We start from the raw sequence: 7235 nt of genomic DNA, 5'->3' as shown, positions 1-7235 counted from the left end.
CTATGAATTAAATTCAAAACTTAACTATGCTTAATTAAATTCATAATTATTTTTTTCCTCTAGTTCATATAATATTGCACCTTTCAGAGAACATCATTCAAATTTGCTTTGGAGGCACTGAAAGTTTTGTCAGACATAATCATCATGCAGCCCTATTATAATGTTCTTCCTCTCTGCTCTGTCCATCATCATCTCCCATTAAATGGTCACTCTTGGCAAAGCTAATTGTGGTTTTCTGTTCAATATCATTTTGGAGCTGCCTATTTTAGAATATGTTTGATAAGGAGTCAATCTTGTCTACATGTGAAGAACCAGAATAAAGCTATGTGTAAGGATAAAAAGAATCTTAGAGGAAAGAGGGACTGCCTTCCAGTCCTCTTTTCCTGCCTTATTGTGTCTCCTTTAAAATATAACAGACCTGATAAAAGGCCTAAACTTTTGATTTTATAATTCAAGGTTATAGGCTTTCTGACATTTGGAACTATGAACATATACCTGCTATATGAACTCGGTTCTTTCGGGGAGTATCAAGGAGACAGTCACAGGGTTCATCCATTTTCTCTCAAGGAGCTAAGAGATGTTTTAGTTGTTTCTTTTACTTTACTGCATATATTTATCTGAAATTCAGTCCAGACTTTGTAGTTGCTTTCGCATCATCTTAAATGTTGATTCCAATATTAAATTGTGTCTTCTAATATTCAGTTGCATCTTCTCTTTCTACTACACTGGTCTGAAAGTGAAAGTCACTCAGTTGTGTCCAACTCTTTGCAAACCCATGGACAATAGCCTGCCAGGCTCCTCTGTCTGTGGAATACTCCAGGCAAGAATATATTGGAGTGGGTAACCTTTTCCTTCTCCAGGGAATCTTCCCAACCCTAGGATCAAACTTAGGTCTCCCACATTGCAGGCAGATTCCTTACTGTCTGAGCCACCAGGGAAGCCCAAGAATACTGGAGTGGATAGCCAACCCCTTCTCCAGAGGATCTTCCCCACCCTGGGATAGAATTGGAGTTTCCTGCATTGCAGGTAGATTCTTTACTATCTGAGCTACCAGGGAAGCCTTAGGGGAAATCACTTGTTGGTAATATTGCATTAATTCCTCACCATGGTATCCCAGGGATGAGGATATATGATAATCTTCCTCACAGTCAATTTTTTTATGAAAATAAATCATTCTCCTAAGTTTCTTCAAACTCATGCAGTAATGCATCTTTCTCTCTCCATGTTGTCATCCAACATGTTCATTTAAGTGATAAAAGTAATAATCTGTAACTTGAGAGAAATGTTATAGGTTTGGTGTAAATGCTGTTATATGCAACATGAATTATCATGAATAAGATCCATTATAAGTTGCATGCATCTTTTGTTAATTTTTAATTATATCTCTTAACCATACCACTTTAGGAAAGTTTTTAGTGTTTTCACACATGTTATATCAAGTCACTCTCTCTAATGCTGCTGCTTTAATTTTCATTACAGCTTCTCTTTAAACAATTAATATGTATGAGTTCTATGGAACTTCTTAATATATACTCTGTAGTTGAAAATTACTGGCGATAAAAATAATTATAAATTTATTTTCATTTTTTATTGTTGTTCTCCATAACAAGTGATACTGGAATAGTACAAAGATTTTTCTTATGAAAATAAATAAGAATCAAGAGTGATAGGAATAAACTGAATGTTTAGATAAATAAAATTAATGTATAGGGGGAAAGCCCACAAAGTTATGTGCTTTGAAGCTTTCTTAAATCCTGTACAAATTTGAGGTCTTCAAATAAACCATCTTAACCTTTATTTTTCAGGGAAGAAAAGAAAACAAACATTTTCATTTAGTTTAAAAGCTGTATTACATTCAGTTCTCCCAAACACATATAATAAATATATCAATCTTTACCCTGGGAAAACAATGAGTCGAGCAATTTGTAGACTCATTAACTGCCCTACAAAGTATATATTTTAATACTATTACAAATGATTTTTTTTGTTGTTTTTACATTATTATTGTTGTTCAGTCATTCAGTCAAGTCTGACTCTTTGTGATCCCATGGACTACAGCACCCGGACTCCCTTGTCCTTCACTATCTCTCAGAGTTAGCTCAAATTCATGTCCATTGAGTTGGTGATGCTATCTAACCATTTCATCCTCTGCTGCACTCTTCTCCTTTTGCCTTCAACCTTTTTCAGCATTAGGATCTTTTCCAATGAGTTGGCTCTTTGCATCAGGTAGCCAAACTATTGGAGCTTCAGCTCCAGCATCAATTCTTCCAATAAATATTCATGGTTGATATCTTTTAGGATTGATTGGTTTGATCTCCTTGCTGTCCAAGGAACCCTCCAGAGTCTTCTCCAGCATCACAATTCTTTGGTGCTCAGTCTTCTTTATGGTCCAACGCTCATGTCCATTCATGACTAGTGGGGAAACCATAGCTTTGACTATAAAGACCTTTGTCAGCAAAGTGATGTCTCTGCTTTTTAATATGCGGTCTAGGTTAATTTTAGCTTTCCTTCCTGGTGGCTTAGATGGTAAAGAGTCTGCCTGCAATGTGAGAGACCTGGGTTCCATCCCTGGGTTGGGGAGATCCCCTGGAGAATGAAATGGCAACCCACTCCAGTATTCTTGCTGGAAAATTCCATGGATGTAGTAGCCTGGTGGGCTAAAATTTATGGGTTTGCAAAGAGCTGGACACAACTGCACAACTAACACTTTCACTTTCCTTCCAAGGAGAAAGTGTTTTTTAATTTCATGGTTGCAGTTGCTGTCCACAGTGACTTTGGAGCCCAAGAAAGTAAAGTTTGTCACTGCTTCCACTTTTCCCCCTTCCATTTGCCATGAAGTGATGGCACCAGATGTCATAATCTTCATTTTTTGAATGTTGAGTTTTAAGCCAGCTTTTTTGCTCTCCTCTTTCACTCTCATCAAAAGGCTCTTTAGTTCCTCTTTACTTTCTGCTATTAGAGTGGAATCATCTGCATATCTGAGGTTGTTGATATTTTTTCCAGCAATCTTTACTTCAACTTGTGATTCATCCAGCCAGGCATTTCACAAGATATACTCTGCATGTAAGTTAAATAAGCAAAGTGATAATATGCAGCCTTGTCATACTCCTTTCCCAATTTTGAACCAGTCCATTGTTCCAAGTCAGGTTTTAACTGTTGCTTCTTGACTCATATAGGTTTCTCAGGAGATACATAAGATAGTCTGGTATTCTCATCTTTTAAGAATTTTCCAGTTTTTTTGTGTGATCCGCACAAAGGCTTTAGTGTAGTCATGGAAACACAAGTAGATGTTTTTTTCTGAAATTCCCTTACATTACTGAAGGAATTTATAATTTGACTCTTGCTAATATGTGTATATAAGCAATAAACATTAGGTTTAAATAGTAACTGAGGTTTATTTTACAGTGCTTTCAATCAAATATTTAGCAACAGGACACACTGATCTGTATTCACACTGATCTGTCTTTGTTGTAAAGACTTTTGGAATCGAGTATCCATCTCTAATAAACTCTGGGCTTCAGAAACCATTTCATCTAAAAATCCTTCAGAATTTGAGATTATAAAATGTATCAATCTATGTGGAAAGAAAAAGTATCCAAAAAACTGTGAGTAGAAATGAACATTAGCAAAAGATATGTAAAAGAAATAAGAAAACTAAATACAGAAATATAAATGGTTATAATTATTAAATTAGAAAAAATTAAATAGTTAAAATAATAAAATAATATAGACATTTGAAAATTAACGTTTTTGATGAAAGAGAGAGAAGGAAGAAAGGAAAGAAAGCAAGTTGATTTTGACGAGTGAGAAAAAGAGAGACAGAGACAATGAGAAAGAATGGAGGCATGGAGATAGTGAAGGAAGGACAAAGAGGAAGGGAAGAAAGACATACATAAAGAAGTCAAAGAAATTCTAATTAGATCAGTAATTATAGAGGAGTTGGAGAAGATCTAGAAAGAAATGTTTGAAAGGATAATACAAAGTAATAATAGAAGTTAATACTAAACCTTAAAGAAGAGAAAATTTAATTTATTTAATATATGCTATCAAAGAAGTTAGCAAAATAAAACAATACAGTAAATTTTTAAAAGCTTTATAGAAAAGTGAAAGTAAAATGCATTGTTGTAAAGAAGTAAAAAGACTCATTAGGCAAGCATCATGGATTAATACAGTACATACACAAGACGTGGTGAGGAGTAACAAAATTGCTTTGCAAACACAGCATACACATTTGTGTATATAGCACTTATCATTTTCTAAAATTATAAGAAATGTCATGTGTACTGAACTGATTTTTAAATAAGAAAATGAATTCAGGGAGTTTAAGTAATTCATTAAAATCTTTTCTCAAATAGGCTGAAGGGATCTGAAGCAATACCCATTATCTCTAGCCTAGTAAACTTAAGCAGTTTTTTGGGGCCTCTGTAAAGATTCTATTTTGAATTATATTAAAATTATAAAAATTAAATTAATCGATATATATATTATTAAAATGTACCTATGGCTATTGTTTTAGCCTGTGGTTAGTATTATTTTCCATGTTTAAAACACATTACATGACTGTTTCATTTTCACAGTTTCATTTTTTTTTTCTTCTTAAGAGATTAGGAAATATATTTTAAAATGTTCAAAAACTATATTTACTAATTACAGTTTTTTGGTTATTCCAGCTCTCAGTTCAGTTCAGTGGGTCAGTCATGTACAACTCTTTGTGACCCCATGGACTGCAGCACGGCCAGGCTTCCCTGTCCATCACTAACTCCTGGAGCCTACTCAAACTCATGTCCATCGCGTCGGTGATGCCATCCCCCCATCTCATACTGCCGTCCCCTTCTCCTCCCGCCTTCAATCTTCAATTTCAGCTCTAGTAACCAATAAAATTCTGGAATTCTTAAGTGATTTAATCAGGAAGAAAATATTTAAAATAAGAAACATCAGTATAATATAGAACTAATGCCAACTAAAATAGAACCTAATTCATTTTCCTGGCAGGAAAATATACTGTTTCTATGTCATTGAATTCTTTGTGAAGTTGTTCTTTTATTCTAATAACTTTGGATTTTAACTTATAAAACATATATTTTTATAGCTTCATCACAGAACTTTGTAAATATTATTTCAATTGACATACCTATGTTATCATAGAGAATCAATTGCTTTGTCCTAGAAAAGACAACCTTTCAGAAGTAAAATAAAAGAAAATTAGATCTACAGCCCTGCTTTCCATATGTAAATATTCTCTTCCAAACACTGAATCACTTATTCAAAATGCATATCCAAATCTTTTGGTTTTGGCAAAGTTCTAGAAGAATTCATTAGAAAATAAAGTAATTTTTGTAATATAACTTCGTCTCCTAACTACAATAGCACAGATTTGTGTTCTATTCCCACTTTTCTGTCAATCAATAATACTCATAATAATGTTTTTATATTATTCTTAACACTGATTATGGGTTGCCACTCCTAATTCACAGATTAATTTTTATTACTTATACACACAGAGTTTATCAATATAAAGACTGGATTTGTATGTAATTAGATCTTCCTTAAGTTTTTCTTATTCAAACATGAACAAATATGATTCTCTTCAAGCAATCTCACTCATTCCTTGACTATTTCCTTGTCTTGTTTTCTTCATCTCTATCCTTGTATCATTGATAATAACTCTGAACATGTACATCATATTCTCATGTGGGCATTGTTTAAATGTACTATGAATAGTGAAACAGAGAGGAAAGCTATGATAGCATCAATATCAATGGAATGACTGCCGCTAGGTAAAAGTCAGGAAAGTGGTAACTTTATGACAAAATCTGTGGTCTTAAGATAAAAAAATCTCTCCAAAACTGATTCACTAAATTCAGCAATTCAGTATGGGTATTTTTAGGTGCAATCCTTATCATGTGCTAAGTTCAAATGAATTTTGATATTTTTTATATTCTATTTTTCATATTTATTTTAAATATTTGTAACATATTTAATTAATTATATTAATAATATTTAATTTATTGATTTAATATTTTGAATATAATTGTTAATATATTTTAATTAGGCAATTAGGCATATTTCTTTTCATTCTTTTTTAAAATAATATTTTGGCTCAGTGCACATGTTCATTTAGATAAAGATGGTAATAATTTTATAGAATTCTAAAATATATCATTGGAAATTTTATTTGGATTGTAATAATTTCATGGATTATTTCAGAAGATAATTTTCTAGTTAAGAAGATAATATGTAGAAGATTTTCCATGTTTTCCATGTAAGAAAGTAGTAGGTTTCTCCATTTATTTCCAGATTACTTTTTTCAGTTCTAAATAAACTATTGTAAGTTTTTCTGTGTAGGAATACTACTTTGATGGAAAATCTTCTACATACTCTTTCTACATTGTCTATTGTATATTTCATTTTGCTTGGAAATCACTGATGTGTATATATTTGATTACAGTATGTCCCTTAAATAAAATTCAGTTATTACCTGTATTACTTTTAAAGATAGTTTTCTCTTGGATTCTTCAGTTAAGATACCTTAAAATACATTAGTATATTTATCATTTATTTATTATAGTAAGAATAGATTATATGAGATCAACTCTGAGCAAAGTTTTAAGTGTACAGTATTATAAACTACATAGACAGTGTTATGTAGAAAATATCTTACTCATTTCTCATAACTGAAACTTTATACCCATTGAACAGCAACTCCTCATTTCCTGCTATTTCCTACCAGTCCCTGGCAACATTTTACGTGCTCAGTTCCTATTCAAAATTGATATATATACCTCACCTTGTCAAGTCCCAGGATATGGCCATTTTCTTAAGTGCAATTACTCCACAAAATTCAGGTCCCATATCATATTCTGCCTGCCCTGAGGAAATAACCACTGACAATGCTACCTAAATGCTCCCTGTACTACCGGACTTACTCAATGGATGCAATTCAATCTCTAAATATTTGTTCCTTTTTAGAATTATTATTTTTCATTTATTTATTGTCTTTTTCTAATCATTAATAGAATGTCTTATTTTTCTTTGTATTTTTGGCACATAGCACACAGGTAGGTCAAAATAATAGTAATTTTAATTGACTAATCAACATAACAGGCTTTGCCTTTCAACTGGCACATTTCATAAATTTTCTTCAAATAGTCCACTAATAAATGTATCTTTAAAATCTTCTGTATTATTGACTGATTTCTGATTTTTAATTACTTATTATTCATTCCTTTCTGTTT

This window comes from Bos grunniens, chromosome 14 (genome assembly GCF_055505025.1).
Source record: "Bos grunniens cultivar Pamir isolate PY7600 chromosome 14, Bosgru_T2T1.0, whole genome shotgun sequence".
NCBI lineage: Eukaryota > Metazoa > Chordata > Mammalia > Artiodactyla > Bovidae > Bos > Bos grunniens.
The sequence above is the reverse complement of the archived record's forward strand: the minus strand, read 5'-3'. Positions refer to the sequence as shown.